The following is an 18096-nucleotide window of genomic DNA, read 5'->3' on the forward strand; positions in this document are numbered from 1 at the left end:
AAACGTACTGAAGCAAAACACACTCTAGACCCAACTGAGGTAGCAACAAAATAATTAAACAGTTGATTTAACTTTCTCTAACTGTCTTTAAGTCTGATTGAGCCCTTTTAACGTCTAGAGAAGACCTGCAGTAGGATGTCACCTCATTTAAGTGGAGTGGGAAGCAGCAAGGGGAAAACCAGCATTGTTTCTCCTACCTAGAAATGTTTGATGGCATAGGGAACTAGTCTGAACATTAACTAACACTTTATTTTTCTCTTAGGTCTAAGGGTTCTTAGACCATGGGGTGACTCTGTGTTTCTACAATCCATTCGTCATCACCAGCAAGAACTATCTTCAGAGAGTTGCAAACACATTGTGATTCTGAAATTAGTTTTCTTGGTGATGATATATGATGTAAGAACATGACAGCTTGAATGCCGTAATAATAGAGCTTAGGCAGGGACGGAGGCAGAAGAAGGGGGAAACATGAAACACATTGCAATTTAAATTCTGGTGTTGGTCCAAGATTGCTTTAATTTTACTCATCTACTCCCAGAACCAGAAAAATATATTTTTTTAAAGCCTTCTGATGCTAAATGGCACTTCAGGGATGTAAACTTATTATCTCACCCACAAATTTCTCTGTCCTCTGTATCCATGTTTTACTATGTGAGTTTTATTAGTCTTGGACTCATTATTTTTACCTTAAGAAAATATTCTTATTTTACTCTAATTGGTTTCCCCACTACAAATAACAGAAAATAAAAATGTAACACTTTCCTGTAACTTGACAAGTACTTAAAGAACTGTGATGGGAAAACATAATGCTAGAGAGATTACAATTGTTTTTCTTAGGTAACTGTCATATTAATAATTATTGTCTGTGAAAGTAAAGATGACAAACAGCTTACATTTATAGGTAACACATTTGAACAGAAAAGGATCCTCATGTGTCCTGTACTATTCATACATATATATATATAAAATACATAGGAATACATATATATATATATATACATTTATTATACATAAGCAACAGAATTTTGCATTCCAATCAAATGCACTAATTACCCGGTAGCGTAAGGAAGATGAAGAGTAGTTCCTGTAGAGGCAAGCTGCAGGTAAAATTCTAAGTAGAACACAATTTCAGTGTTGTAATTCCACTAAAACAACAAGGTCAATATTCCCCTGTGAAATGTTCCACTGTCTCTTTACTACTTACTACCCAAAGTCTCCATGCTGTGGAGTGATAGTAAGGTTCAAGAAACAGGTAGCAGAGCTGCTTGAGCTAGGCTGTCTTCATCTCCCCTCCCGGCCCCAGTTTTCAGAGTGATTGGTGGTTAGTCACTCTACCCAGTTCATCACACAGCTGGACAAATTCTTGTGCTGGCACAGAGGTCAGTGGCAAATGGACTGTTTCTTACAGCAGAAACAACAGTTACTGCAGGTCTACAGCACTTTCTGAATTATGTCCCAGGGTATTAATTCATGGGCAAGACAAGTAACAATGATATACAGATATCCCAAATGTGTCACTGTCTTGTTTAAATACATTTCAGATGTGATTCTGACCCAGAAAAAGTGTTTAAATATAATCAGCTCAAGAAGTGACATTGATAAATGAATATCAAACAGTAGAGAAAAAATATTAGAGTGCATTCAGATTGGAAGGTCTGAACTCCTCTGGGAAGCTATGGTACCTGGTTCTGCTAGGCAAGATGACCAGCTTGCTAATCACAACATGCTTTGTGTGCATCACTGCTTTATGTCTTTGTATCTCCTGGTGGTGCTGCAGAGGTCTGATTCTGCTTCATTATCTAGGTGAGATCCAAGAACAAGTGTTAATGGTGGTGCTCAAGCAATTTATTTCCTAGACTGTATTCCAATACACATATATGGAGGTTCTTATTTAAGAAGTCACAATGAGAAAGGAGACTTCAATCTGGATACCATGACAAAATAAAGTATTATACTTTCTTTAAACCATCTCCAGAATGAAATAATTCATAAGAATTTTGAATGCCCTGTATTACTACTTTTGTTGCTTTAGGAGAATACTAGTCAGTATTCCATTCAATGCTACAGCCTGCAACTGTTACACAACATAAATGCCAGGGGACAATAATGTGTCACCCTCTTTAAGTAACAAAAAATGGGTTAATGCCATCCCAAGCAATAGTAAGCAATGTGATTTTCCTCTCCCCATTATAGTAGAGGCTGTTTGAACAGTAAAAAAACCTCGATTAACTCAGTGACTACTAAATAATATATGGTGGTTGAGCCCGTCAATACTCACTGACAAGGTTATCAGCAAGATGTCAATGAGAGATAGTGGCAGAATGAACATGTGAAAGAGTTCAATGGCTTCCAGCCAAGAAATGATAGAGGGGAGAGTGGCAGGGATAGATGGTAAGCTATTGTACCACCGAGGAAAATCAGAAGAGAAGGGAAAAAACAATGTCTGAGCCCCATGTTTGCTATGAAGATTTGTTTGGTCACAGTGAGAAACTGATAGTTAAATCAATTAAATTGGAAGCAGTTTGTGTTCCCAATGTTCCTTGTACTGAGGCCTAAAGGAAGTTATGCTATTGGCTCCAAAAGCAGTAGAACTGGCTATGTAGCAGCTAGGATGGCTCTTAAACAAACAAACAAACAAACAAATCTCTCCATGGTTTGTGTATGGTTTAATTTTGTACGGAAAGATTGCAAAGGCATTTAAGCACTCCACTTAATTTTATGGAGGAAGAGATGCATAAAAAATTTCAACAAAATATGTCCTCAAGTTTTTTGCAATCTCTCAATACCTTTGAGAGGTAGATAACTGCTATTACTCCTCCTTTAGAAAAAATACAATGCACCACAAAACTAAAAGACAGATTTTTAAAGACACTAAGGTGTTTAAAGATAAAAATGTGAGATTTGTCAAAAGCAGGTGACAGCTAGACATGCTACTCAAAGATATTTCAGTCATTAGAACTCAGTGGAAATTAAATGTGTAGATGCTTTAAAAAATACCATTAGTTAGATCATTAGTCACAGACATAAGTTTAAAAAACCTGTCATTATGTGACTTTCTGGTGTCACAGAGGAACTCTGGAATGTAAATAGTAGCTGAAACTCTGGAACATAAATAGTAGCTGAAACTCATCGCTGAAAATCTGCATTTGAAACCTTTCCTGAAGCCACTGGCAGTTTAACTAACTAACTAACTAACTAAATTCAATGACAGTATAATAATATTGCATCACTAATTCATATAAGGATATTTAGCTGAAAGCCTTATGGTCATAAAAAATCTTTGCCAGAAAGATGTCCCACCTCTTCATGTGCTTTGATCAATTCTTGTGGGTTTGTGCTACATAAGGATTTGGCAGACTAACATTAAAAGGTGTCTCATGAATGAACAGAAAGTCTCATGGAATATTTTGTTCTAAATGTTTCAGAAGTAAAGAAATCCTGAATTCAGAGAGCTATCATTTCTTCTTCATAGTATATTTTTACTCTTTTTCATTCATTCCCATGTTCCTGAGCTACTCCTCACAAATCTCTTGCCACCTGAACTTCTCTGTTTCATAATCTTCCTTCATCCTATAATCTAGCTCTCTGATCTCCTGTCCTCTTACCACAGTTTTATTTCCTATTCCCTCTGCCATTTTCATTTTCTGCATGCCCCATGGTTTGCTTTTGGCCTCACAGTGATTCGTCTTCCCTGTTCCCTATATTCATAATGTTTGCTACAAGCCATGAATGACAAGGATGTCTGAACAAATCCAGTATGCCTCTTTTATTCTCCACAAACCCATGTGAACAAAAAAGTGACTGTCTGCATTTCAAAAGGACAGGGAACACAATGCCCTGTGCTCAGAGGAATAGGTTATGGTTTATTTTACTTTGAGTAAAGAACTTCATTGAGAGTGGCAGGAACTGAAGCACCTTAGAGATTACTGTTTGTTCCAGCTGAATTGTCATTGTCACTCTGCAATCTGTGACCTGTCTGCACTTCTTTACTGAAGTTGTCTCATAATTACCAAAGCTACTGTGTTCTGAACATTGTGAATACTGTCATAAAGGGCATTACTTGGATTGTCCAGCTGGCAAATAGAGTTTGGCCCTTACAGGAGCCTTGGGTGTCCTGTTCTGCAGGTGACATTGATTAGATGTGCTGTAAGGAAGAGATGACATTTTAAAGGTTTGAATATGCAAATGATTTTTTTCCCCATAGAAAGGATAGCCTTATGAAATGTTGCAGAAATGATTCTTAAAGCTCACCAAAAAAAAAAGGAAAAAAAAAAAAAAAGGAAAGGAAAGGCTCATACCTCCCCACACACTCTATCTCTGAGAGAAGGAGCAAGCAGGAGCCCAAACTGGAATGACCTGTGGTAAACCTGTATGTTGAAAACTAGCTTGACCACTTACATTTTCTTTGCTTTTAAATGTGTAGGCACTGATTGGCATTCATGTGTTAACTGTGTGAGTGAAACAGTTTACTGAGTTGCTACAGTTATGCACATTGGCAAGTTCTCTACCTTTCCCCTGTCTGGTGTTATACACTTAGTAACACCAGTCCTTCTTCCCACCAGGCCAACAAGTTCCTGACATTTTTGGTCTTTCTCACCACCTCTTCTCCTCACATCCTCCTGCCACCAGCAAGGGTGACTAGCAAGCCTGTCCTCTGCACTGCAGTTCATCTCACTGTCCCCTTTCCTCCTTGCTGGGCATAGTAGCAGACCTATCAAGTCTTGCTGAGTGGCAGACTCACATAAGCACTCCAGGTGTTTCCCTGCTGCCAGTGTTTCATGCTTTTGAATGGTAAAACCACAGACCTTTCTCCTGTGGGAGAAGCCCATGGGCCTCCTGAAGCCCCTGCACAGGCAAGCTGTGGGATCTGTTCCCTGCACTGACCTGTGCTCGGTGCTTAGGGTAGTGAAACAAAGCAGCTGCTCTGTACTTCAGGTGGGGATGCACATCATAGTCAGATCCTGCAAACAAAACGTTTGCCTCCTGTAGGGCACACTCCCTAGTGGCAGCATAGGGCAAGGACTCCCAAGTCTGGACTTAAGCCTTAAGATATATGATTCTGTGCTCCTGCACGGTCAGAATAAAGTGGATCTGTGAGGAGCCAGCTGGAAAACAAACAAACAAAATCCCAATATGAAAGCTAAATTTGTTTTCCTCTCTTTGTAACGCGAAGTGAAAAACTGTAAATCCATTTTTTGTGTCAGCATAGGTGTGAGCATTCAACAATCCACTCCCCTTTCAAGCAGATTAATCATTGTTTTCCACTGCAGAAGTAGTTGGCATGCGTAATATAAGAATAGAGATGGTCAAGCAGAGAGAGACAAAACTGGGCCCTCACAAAACCCAGCTTTAAGAAAAAAAACATTCAGATAACCCATATAACTGTGAGCCAACAGGCGCGACACATTTATTCTTCAACCTCAAGACTCTTCCCAGGTGCTCCATTATTATCCTGTTTCCAGTTTAGTAGTAGCCACCCTACAGATAATTTTGCATTCTGCCAGGCATCAGCCATGTAACTTAATTTTGTTTGTTCTTCACTAGCTGTTAAGTCATTTAGCTTTAGCACTGTGATTCCAAGAAAGCATCAAAACATTGCAGAAGTGATGAGATATGAACAGTGCCCAAACTAGACATTGCCAATCTGCTATTTTAAAATAATTGCATGAGGGATACTGGCATTAAAAAGCAAGCTTTGAACTATTATTAAACAAACAGCTTAGCTCTTATATAATTCTTTAAAAAGAGTTAAGAAAAACAAAGCAGAAGTGGAACCAAAAACTTTTCTGCCTTAGAATGCTTTACTGGGTCCGGTCATTGCAGCTTTATAGAACAGTCCCTACCAGATGTGAGGATACTGTCTTAATGTTATCATATCATATATCTTAATATTATCACGTTTCATTTAGTGATGTCAAACGTAAGGCATGATAAGATGCCAAAATGAAAACCTTGAAGACTGAGCTATGGTCTTTAAGGTAGCATCAATTATTTTTATGAGTGCAATGCTGAACGGCCATAGCAGTGTCTGAACATCCACATTTTCTATTCTGTGTCCTAGCTGGTTGTTTTGATGGGCAAATGCTGAATCTCAGACTGTGCAGATGGAATTTTGAGAAGCACTTTGGCTTAAAATGAACATGGGTGCTGAGGGCTGACCAATTTTTCAGATCAGGCTTTCAATTTGGTGGCCAGAATTAATGAACACTGCTGAAAAAACAGGCTTAAATGATAAAAAGAACAAATGCAACCAACAGACAAAACTTCACTGTGCCACCTTGGATGCCTGTCTCAGATTGTAACTAGAGACATCAAACAAAGAGATATAAAATTTTTGCCCTCTCTTCTGGTATTGTGACCAAAGGCATCAGGGAGTTTAATCCATCACATGTATTCTTTTACACTGTCAACACACTATGCAGCTGTAACAAGTATTAAAGATGATGTGTATATTTGTGTATGCATATGTGTATATATATAGGTTACATATGTAGCTGTAATACGCAGTAGTATAATAGTTTATAGATGGTTTTATCATGTATATATTTATGTAGTTATACACATATGTATACATCTATGTGTATGTATGTGTACATATATGTATATATATGTATGCATGTATATAGGTATGTATATATGTAAAAATATATATACACATAGATTTTAATACCACTTTCACATATATGTAAAGTTGATAGGTGGTATTTCTTTTGGAAAACAAACAAACAAAAACAAAAACCCAAACACCACTACAATACTGGATTAGGTAAGTCCAATGGAAAAAATAATCCTTTTCATGTCACTAAAACATCAATTCCCAAATATTTCAACACCAATATACTTAAAAATATGAATTTGGTGTACATTTAAGGGCTTACTTCAGTGAAGGTAAAGTGCTTCCAATATGCAAAATTGAAACGTAAGAACTTAAATGAAAAAGAGAGAATTTATGCATACTCATTCTCCAGAAGGAAGTAGAATATAGTCATCTTTGCACTGACTTTAAGACTTCACTTTTAACTAAAGTTCACAGTATGGTAATGAGCTGTTGATTTTTGTCTTCAGAAAATGTTTACATCCAGCAGAGAGGCTTTAGACATCTGGCATATGTAAGCATGGTAAAGGGTTATTGCCTAAGGGATAATAACTGAGGGGAAAAACATCTCTCCAAAATACACACAAAGTAAGAGATGAGGTTGGTATCTTTGAGGTCAGAAATTGTACATTATCTCTTGTGGTTATCTGAAGTCCCCCTCATTAGAAAACACATCAAGAATTAGTTGTCTTAAAACAAGTAATATAATTAAGCAAAGATTTTAATCATTTTTGTAGGAAAAATATATTGTGACTTTAAGTCTAATTCTCTATGCATATCAAGTTTCTACACACCTCAGTTAAAATCAACAAGATTTAATCCAGCTTGAAAACAATATACTGGGTGACCCTGGAAAACCAACAGAAACATATTTTAAAGCTTACTAAATAATCACAACAATGCCTCCGACATGAATGCTACAGCACCATAAAATATATATAATCACTTTTTAGAAGACTCCTATGTAATGAAATAGGACTTCCACTATTTAGGTCAGTGGATCAATGTATTAGTCTTTCAAAAAAAAAAAGAGGGTTTGTATAACAGGATGCCAGGCCCTGACAGAAAGGGGAAAGTAAGAAGGGAGAATTCTAGAGGATACCCCATTGTAAACCACTGTGAATGTAAGCACATTCTCATAGTAGTCATCTAGCCCTCCAAATCACAGTCTATCAGTCACCTAACTACTTGCAGGGGTTAACACAGTGTTGACATTAGTGACTTCTAGCATTTATAGTTTAAAATGCAGTGTTATATTAACAAGCATATCTTTTTATGGTGAAAATAAATATTCAGGCTTGATTGTAATATTTTGTTTGCATTTGTTGTTTTGTTTCGTGGTTTTGCGGGGGGGAGGGTGTTGGGGTTTTTTTCACCTCATAGGGCAGAGAGCAGTAGGGACAGGGAGATACACGAAACAAGTTTGAACAGAGTGAAACATTTCATAGATTTATGAGCAACCTCAAAACCATCATTTTGAACCAACTTCTTTCCTCCAGGATTATACTGAAATATGTTAAAAGGGCACAGAGGAAAAAAAACCTCACATTTTGAAGAAGAATATTTTAATGACTTAGTCATTATGAGAAAAAAAAAGTCACTAGAATTAAGTGTCATGAGTGATGTCATCTGTAGTTAGCTTTAACTTAGTTAGCATCTTGACTCACTCTAGCTCTATTATATAAACAGAGGAGAACGGGTAAATCCAAAAGCCATCAGGGCTGTCAGAGCAGTGATTACAGAAATGCTTTCCAGAATTGGATTCTGCTTGCTTTTGATAAAGGTCTCTCTCTATACATCTTTTTTAATAGATTCTACATTACAGACACATTTTCTTCAAAAGTACTGAAAAGGAGACCCCATTACCTTTCTGAAAGTTTGAGCTTCATGGCTAAATCTGAGGTCTGCAGTGACATTATTTGGGCTCTTCTGGGTTTTTTTCTGTGGTCTTATAACATACTAGTGTCACTGCAGGTAGAAAAAATGAATGGAAATATTAGAAGCCCATCTTTGAAGTTGTTCTATGCATCAGGACTTCACAAGCAGCCAGGACAAAAGATCCTGCTATTTATGATGGTCAGTAGCAAACATTATTACCAACAGGCATTGAAAAAATGAATTAAGAGACTGTGAAACAGACTTGCACTGACTGATGTGGAAAGTAAATTATTCTACCAAACCAGACAGTAAGGGCAACATCAGTTGTACCTGTACTGGCGTACTGTGAAAGGCTTCTATATCCACATTAATCATTAGCCTAAATAACCTATTTCTAGGTTGAGAAAAGTAAGCTTCTTTTAATGTCTGTTTAGTTCTGATAGAAAAAGTTGATACATGGAAACTTGTGAACTCTCAAGAAATGACACAGCTATCTCCCTTGGTTTCTCTAACTCCCAGGTGAGTTCCTGGTCTTCAGACCTGTTCTACGGATGGTCTTGGTCAGGATCATATGAACACCCTGATTTCCAAATGAAGAACTGGGGAAAACGAGTGCTGCTCAAGTGATATGCAAATGTTCAAGTAAAAATTCCGAGGTTTGGAAAAACGAAGATTTTATAACAGATGTGCCAGCCAACCTTAAACAATTAGGGAAATCAAGTATAATTTGGTTGGCCTCTATGCCAACCCATAACTTTTCTTTTCTATGGACAACCTCAAATACTTTTTTTCACAGGGCAATGATGTCTTAAGAGGTCACCCTTTGTGCCAAACTCAGCTCTTTATTGATAAATTTCAACTGCTTCCAGGATGCTATACTTTCTTCCCAACCATGCAAGAAGAAAAATTTTTTAGAAAACAAGTCACAGGTGGATAATACCTAAACCCACAGGAATTGCCAGAAAGTTAGAAAAGCAAGGGTTAACACCTCAGCAGAAGTCAAAGCTGATGGCTGTTTGCTATTCAAACTATGGACTTTAAGGGATTGGTAACGATTAGAGCCAGCGACTCTGGTTAGTAAAACTGGTCTGTGGAAAAAGCATGGCTTGTTTTCTCCCCCTCACTATCTGTGTAACAACTGGGAGGAAAACTGCAGAGATTTTCACTGCACAGAAGAGCGGTGAAGGCATTTCCTCCCTTTGAAAATTTCCAACCCAGCCAAGTAAGGATAAAAGTAGGTAGAATAAATATTGTGGTATATATGAAGATGAAAGAATGAAAGCTGAAAAGCACTGAGCAGGTTCTAGGCAGCAGGAGAAGGAAGTAAAAGGGCAAGTGGAGCAAGATGTTAATACAGTAAGTGGGACACTTTTGAAGCAAACCTGCACTAGTAAGTGATACTTTAAAATGATGCTTTCATATCTGATCTATTCTGGGCATTGAGTAGGGGTGCCCAAGCTCCGGTTCAACCCTCAGCTTTTCTCATTGACGTGCATGCATTGTGTGGGAGAACTTGTTACACCAAGTTTTGATGCCTGGCCCATAGAATTACATTGGCAATTTCTCACAGATCTATTTGAGGTTTGAAACACACTATTTCATTTTTTTTTTTCCATTCACTGCAAGAAAGTTTGTTTTTACTGAGTCATCTTATCACAGAGTGTATTCAATTAACAGCTTAGTAAAGATGACCTGTAGTGGTAAACAATAATAAAACAACACAATCCAGATTTCTATCATATCTAGTTGCTATGATAATTACTAACATCTGTATATAGATGCTAGGGTACATACATTACATTTTCTGTGTTGGCTAACTACCACTGTATCTATTGCTTTCTACCTCTCTTCACCAAAGTATGTTTGGGAAGTAGTTATGGGAGATTTTTCAATAAAAGCTCAGTCGTAAAACATTCTTTTATTCTCTGCAGGTAAGAACTGTTACTTTTGCTTTTGTTAAAAATATATTTTTTAGACAGGTTCCTTAAAATGTATCAAAAATAGTTTATAATTGATTGATGGCAGCCTGCCCTTTGGCAAAAGAAGTGCCAAAGAGCTTCTAGATATGTTCTAGCTAAAATACTACAAATAGGACTAGTGATCTCAGGTAGCATCCATTTCTCTGAAGTGCAGGCTGCATCAGCTCTGACATCTATGTAAAAATAAATTTAAATGCAGTTGTCTTTGACATAAGGAAAAGTGCTTCTGCAGTGAGGTAGGTACACTGCAAAATGGACAAAAGAATAAATAGCTCTAAATTTTATCAAAAGGTGCTTTAATTTTGAGATTAAAGAAGCAGATATGGCCAACAACTTTCCTGTCTCAGAAGATCCAGCTTTGACCCAGCCACAAATGCATCTTCCTACTAATCCATAACACACTTTTATTTTACTTTATGATATTTTCTTTTAAAATCAGTCATGTTTTGGTAAAATATGTATAGCTTGAGGACAATTCTTGCTGAAATATAGTATTAATGCACTTCCTAACAGACAATGCATTAGTTATACCAGCACGCTGGAGATCAAATGCAACCTACTACGGTTCTGCAGAAAATCCACAAAATACATCTGGAAAGCATGAATTCCCACTCCCACTCAATGGTGATCAATTATATCTGAAAACTAGTGACTACCCTATAAATTAACAGTCATTTTACTGCACTAATATAATCTCGCAATCTGAGATGAAGGACAAGTCCGCCAAAGTCTCGGTAACGTCTGATTTCAGTCAGTGAGCTCAGTGTAACAGAAATGTTATACTGATGCATAGTATCACGAAGCCATAGAAGATGCTGAGACATACAGCAGCGCTGCTGGCTGCATCTCCCGCATGAGTCATGATGCCTCAATCATCACATTTTCTTCAGAAATTTTCAATGGTTGACCTTCTCAAGGGCAGGAGAAAACAGAGAAGAAATTTAAACCAACTAAGCAAATACCTTTTTTCTCTGTGGCTTAATTCTCTTATTTCTCCTCTAATTGCTGAACAATGGACACAGATATTTACCGTCATATCTGTGGCCCTGAAGTCTGCATCTATTCCTTGAAAAGCACGGTAATAACTAGAAAGTGGTGCCCATCTACTAAAGATGTGTTAGTAAAGAGCACTGATCAGGACCACATGCAAAAAAAATGTGAAGGTCCTCTGGGAGAGCATTTGCTTCTGGAAACTTTTAGGTGCTAGCTAGGGAAGAAGAAGGATAAAAACAGACTAAATCTGTCTTATTCTTTGGCACATGCAATAAAAGTAGCTGTGTCAGGATTCCAATGCTGAAGTTCAGGAAACTGTTCCTTGTGTAGCAGATGAAGGTAGAGTGGTCATAGGAATCAATGTGCTCCTGCGGTTTTTCATGTAAAGTTGGGATTGGATTAAATTGAAAATGTAAAATCTGGGAATACTGAAAATTCAGTAACATTCAAATATCCAAATAGATATGACATTTTGGAAAACAAAAGGAGTTTCCTTGAAAACTACAAGGAAAAATATTCTAGAGTGGAGCTAAAGATCTGTTATTTGTAGTTATAAAATAATAGGAAACAGGTCATTTTTCACTTCTTTCTCAACGTGCCTTGACGGATGCCACTCAAAAACATATCACTGTTTGGATTGGATTCAGTCTGCATTTCATGTTTGCATTTGAATTTAGGTCTGTCACAACCGATAAAGAGTGATAAATGTGACATTACTGCGTCTAAAGATCATTAAATGTCAGCTCATGCACTGGCAGCAAAATGGCTGGCAGAAAGTCAATGATGCAAGAACTGTATGGAGTGTGAAGAGCAGAGATGGATCTAGGGCAGCAGGGAGTCATGCAAGCTGTGAGCAATCAATCAATCATTTTATACTGAGGAAGAATAAAATGAGACATAAAGGCAGTTCTCTGTGTACAGGTAGAGAGAAAAACATCTTATTTGTAAGTGTTTTGATTCATGTCTGTGTGCATCCAGTAACCATGAAGAGAAATAACAGGTCAGTAAAAGGCATGCATTGTGCTCCAGCCAATTTCTTTTGATAATTCATCTAAAATTTGATGTTCTTACGTGGGTTTCAAAAATAACCTATTTATCTATTGCTAGAATATGGATACTTTAAACAACTCCTGGTGAAGAATGCACAACTTCTTGATGTTTATGCAGAACGATAAAAACAGAACTAAATATGATTACAAAATTACTTGAATTTTGTACAATATAATGCCATCTCCCTTGGCTTCCTGCTTTTCAGGCTTTATAGCTTGGTTACTAATAATTGCTAAGTACAAAATGCACTTTACAATGGATAAAAATAATGTCCATATTTAGAAGTTCTTAAAATTATTTCCAGCCTAAGTTCTGTGTAGTATCATAACCTGCAAAGACTTGTGTAACTAACACAATTGGCTTCTGATTTAGACAGAAGACAGTAAAAAAATCCAGCAAAACAAAAAATAGTGCACACACGTAATCCACTTCTGTAAGAGTACCTATAAGTAAATATATGCTGACTGACTTCATTTTTCCTTAACAAATGTGAAAAACAAATAAAAAAAAAAAAAGGCACAATTTGTACTTTCCTTTCTTTGAAGAATAAATCAAAAGCAAATCCATTTGGATTGTTGGAGTATACCAGCAAGAAAACTATACAAACTTGATGTAACGATTCTGTATACATAAAGATTACTGGTTTTGATTCCAAAAGTTACTCCTTGAGTAAAGACTGGTGTTCGGTTACATGCAGAAGACTCCAGAGAACACACACACAAGAGCATGGAGGAACAATGGCGAAGGGGAACCTAAATAGTAGCCTGACCCTGCTATTCCCGTGGCCATCAGAAGAGATCGATGAGCCCATTAAAAGGCCTCTCTCCACAAACACAAGGAGCACAGAGGCAGGATGGTAGGTGGGGAAGCCCCAGGAACATAAGCAGAGAAAGAGCCCCAGCACCTCCCAAGGGCTGTCCCAGGGTAGCCATCAGCCTCATGGCCTGGCTGTGAAGCCCCCAGAATGAGTCTGCTGTAGAGGCTCTCCAATCAACCACTGGGCAGATGGAATGTCTAAGCCCAGATACTGGAGGGATCAGCGTTGTATATGTGTATGTATGGATGTTCATACTGATCCACCAGAGAGGGGAACAGGATTTAATAACATCTCACATGTTATCAAAATTGTTTAAACTGTCCATACGAGATGAATTTTTGTGTACACCTTACAATCTTTTTTATTTGGTTTACTTTCAGTAAGTTTAATTTTTGCTTTTAAGCAAGAACTATGATTGTCTACTATTTTATATTTACCTTTTTTCATGATCTGGCATGAGAAATCCTCATCTTCTTACCCTGCATACATACTTCGAATATTGCTGCCATATCGCCTTCTCATTCTTATTTAAAATAGATCAAGACCAAAGACTGATCTGTGAAGAAGACAACAATACTCCTCTGATCACACCTGACTTCTTCCAGGCATCTGCTGAATACTCAATGGTTGAAAACACAATGCTAGTATTCTCCTGAAAGAAAGATGTTTCTATCTTTGAAATACTTTCTACAACGCCAGTCTAGATTGAAACTCTTTTGAAAATTCTAGGAAAATACCTTTTCAATTGGAAAGTGAGTAATGTTTAAACTCTTTTGATGAAACTTCCACCATGAAATAGTATCAGGTATGAGATATTTGGTTTATATCTGAGATGTATCACCGTCACATCATTCAATCGCTTACCTGAGACATAAAAAACAGAGCTATGTTCCTTTTCCTGTTTCATTTTAGGACCCTGTGTGTGGCTCTCTAACTTCCTCCTACTTGTTGGTATTCTAGAGTGTGGTATTCCTTCATTGCATCATCCTGAAGTAGAGCAGGAAAAATTATGTATTAAAATAAATTTAAAAAAAAAGAAAAAAAGCAGTCTTTCCAAATCATTATAAACTCTCTGTAGCATTTAGGGTCTCCTACAGAATCTCTTTGTTGGCCTGTAAACATATACTATCACACTAAAAACTCACAGTCACAAATGCAAAAGTTGAATTCCATGTATTTTCCTTATACAAAAATGGCAAAAAATTCTTATCTCTGTTTTCAGAACATAAAAGAGGTCATCTGAGTTCATGCTCAGTGTTTAAACAATATTAGAATAATGCTAAATGAACATGACTAAGTCTGGGATTATGTAGTAAATGGGACTGTGAATACATACTTTCTTTCCCTTCTTACAGGTCAATCAGAACTTGCATTTTAATGGAAAGCTTTTATTAACATTCAAAGAAATTTTAGATCTGACAATGTTGAGAGCTTATATTATAGATTTCCTTTAATATTGTTATCAAGAAGATAAATGTGTCATTAATTAGAGAAAACATTACAGCTTCCAGTCTTACCTTCTGTAGGTTTTATTTCTTAATTAGCAAAATAGAGGAATTGGAGGCAAACAGGCTCTCAGAGTTCATTACCACACCGTCCCAATGGCAACTCAATTCCTGTCCCTGAGCAAGCACGCCTCCTGCGTATGGACTGACTTCTTGAATTAAGCACTTTTTTATTTTCTCCATCTCTCCTTAAACAAGTCAATCCAGGTGAGTATTCTGGATGCATCATCCTTACCTATAGAAATACTGAGGACTCTTGGTTCACAGGCCATTGCCTATCTTCCCTTCCTTGCCCAGTGGTGGGAAGGAGAAGCACCTTTCCAAGTACTTGCTTCCAGGGCCCTTCACTGGGGATGTGCTGCACTTCATTGGGGCCTTTTGGGGGTGCCTGTGCTCCCCAGGGGTTCACCCTTTGCGCTGATGGGGAGCTGCTCATTGACTGTGCAGCCTGCCACCTAGCCAAAGCAGAAAGTCAAAGTCACACTCATTCGGCTGCCTGCTTTTCACAGGCTGCAACATTTGGAATTTCACATTTTTCAGAGCTGTTACATACTGTTACACAGATGTCTTTCCAGAATTCACACCTCTTTGTCACCGGACCCATTCCTGTAGTAAAATTAGAAATACTTGAGTACACTGAAAAAGTGACAAGGGGTATGGAAATACACAGTAATTCCTAAATTTGAAGCTGGCCCTAGCTCTTCACTTCAACAGTTAAGACAGATATCAACTACACAGTTAAGCTCCTATGTTTCTTCCCTAAGTGAATTATAAGGAAACAATGAAAAGAAAATAAGAAAAAGTAAGACTCTGAAGACTGACTTATCTTTTTTTTTCTATTTTGACAGCCCCTTGCTCTCTTCACTTAATAGTTTGAAAAATCAAGCAGAACATTTGTCATGTGCAAAGGTAAATTAAACAATAATCAAATGAGAAAATTCTGTGTTAAAAGATAACTAGGTAAGTCAAGCACCTAGAAGTTATAAAGTACCAAACTGTAACTTGACTTGCATTTAATATACAACTATATATCACAATATGAAGATAAGGAATAACCAATAATCAACTCATGAAATCTTCATTAACATGACTTCCATTAATGAAATGCACACAGCAGGGACAAGGCTAAATTACAATACAAAACAAACATAAAAGGATGATGGAAACATGTAGGGATGAAAATCAGAAAAGCTAAGGCACACAAGGAAATGCTATAGCAAATGGACATAACGGACAATAAGCCCTCAGCTGGGCCAGTATGTCCAGCCAGGACACCGTATATAAAAAAAGGTGTTCACTTTCTCCAGCTTATCCACAGGAAAGTGAGGAGACTGTTGAAAGGCAAAGAAAACACGAAAGTTTTCTATGAGGAAAGAGTTAACGAATTAAGGTCTATTTAATCTTAAGACTGAAGGGAAAACACGGTAAGAGTCTTCAAACACATGAAAGTTACTTTTAAAGATTATGGGAATACTTTTAAAGAGGATGGGGACAGAATAAGATGTAACAGGTTTAAACTTTAGTGAGGAGATTTAGGTCAGAAATCAAGAAAAAAAATTCTAATGGTACAGATAAACTTGGAAACAGGTTGCCTAGGAGAGTCCAGAAACTCCAGTTTTAGGAGAAGGTTGGATAGACAACTGCAAGAATGATTTAGATATAGTCAACACTGTTCATGGCAGGGGGATGGACTTAATTACCTCTTGGTGATAGCATACTTCCATACATTTTGTATGCTATGTCTAAATATTTTGATGGTTCTAATATTTCATAGCAGCTGTGGAAACTGGTTTGCTGCTAGGTGACTGTAAAAGTGAGATTTGGTAAATAATTATTAGAAATCTTATACTAACACTATGATTGAAACAATAGACAAAAGTATAGCCAAGCAATTAACTAGTAGAGGTAGTTACTCATAAGTTTTGCAGTTCTTGTTCTTATGACTAGATGTTCCTGTATGCTAGATGAGAACAATGTTGGAACTGACCACTTGTGATTGAAGCTGCGTTAAGCTTCAAGATCAAAGAACAAGGACAGGAATAAAGACTTCAAGGACAGTCAACAAGAACTTCAAATAAGTCGGTGGTCGCAAAAGCAGCTCTTCAACTCAAATGGATCCTTCATTGCGCATGATCGGATATAGGCAGTACTAAGATAATCAGTTGCCATTATTTTTATGTATAAGTATACTAATCTGATTAATATGCAATTAGTTATTCTATATAACCTGTTAGTGCTAAAGCTTTGGCATGCATGCTAGGTGGAACTATCCCCCATGCATCCAGCGCTGCAATAAAGAATGCCTGCTTTCTAAAACTCCAAAGCGAGTCTTAGAGAGTTTCTTCAACCAGCTTTTCAGTATCATTGGAAAAATACTTTACCTGTGGCTACATGCAATTAAAATCTGTATCACATATTCTTATCTATAGTAGATAGACTAAATGGTGATTTTTTTCCCCCTTCTATCCAAAATAGTTGAACAATATCTTTACTTTCCTTACATGCTATAGGAAAACGTTTACTTATCAACCACGTGCTGTAAGTTTCCCTCTTCATTCTTTAAAGTCACTGAAAAAGCCAAGAGGTAATAAAATTCTCAACTAGGATGCCAATAGGCCTGGATATTACTAATAAAATCTTTAATGTATCACACAAAGGAGGGAAAGCCTCTGAGGATCTCAGCACTCTGAGCTATAACATATTGAATGAATAACAGAAGCAGGATACCTACCTTTTAGAAAACTATAGTTAGGGTTAAATCAAAAACTCATAGAAAATCCTCTTATCTTCAACAAAGAAATCAGGATTCAATCCTTACTTACAAATGAAGTCCTGTAGAAAAGTACAGAATAAAGATATAATAGGTGTTCTCTTACTTTACTTTTTTGTTAATACATAATAGGAAGATGGGAAGGGAGACGGAAGCAAAAGTAAAATTAAACTTGACACTTAAACAGTTTTTGACTAGTTAAATATGTTTTTAGTGATATTTTTACTCGAGGAGCATGAAAACTGCTGACCTCCACAACTGTGGAAAGGCCATTTTTAAAGTTTTCATAATCTTCAGCAAGCATTTGCTCTCTCTGTTGTCACAATATCCATACGTTCCACAGTTTATTTTACTCAGTAATTTTCTTTTAGGTCTGCCCTCTCAGAAAAGAACACCTGTTCAAGTTAACAGTACTTTAACTTATTGGGGAATGGGAATGATTGTTTCCATGTTCTCATTCCCAAAGGATTTACTTAATTCAATAAGATCATTGAGTGTTTTGCTCAAGA

At 37.1% G+C, this 18096-nt stretch overlaps 1 long non-coding RNA gene across 1 annotated transcript; it reads right to left on the reverse strand.

Moving 5' to 3' along the window:
• Positions 1–1118: 1118 nt before the first annotated feature.
• On the reverse strand, positions 1119–17479 carry LOC126051321 (uncharacterized). The gene is made up of 6 exons (XR_007509796.1): positions 16518–17479; positions 15371–15423; positions 15053–15272; positions 14177–14299; positions 13750–13868; positions 1119–1799 (listed from the first exon to the last, which is right to left on the reverse strand). It is a non-coding gene; the product is annotated as an uncharacterized LOC126051321 (long non-coding RNA).
• Between the last annotated feature and the right edge of the window lie 617 nt (positions 17480–18096).

Source organism: Accipiter gentilis, chromosome 27, assembly GCF_929443795.1.
Source record: "Accipiter gentilis chromosome 27, bAccGen1.1, whole genome shotgun sequence".
Taxonomy (NCBI): domain Eukaryota; kingdom Metazoa; phylum Chordata; class Aves; order Accipitriformes; family Accipitridae; genus Astur; species Astur gentilis.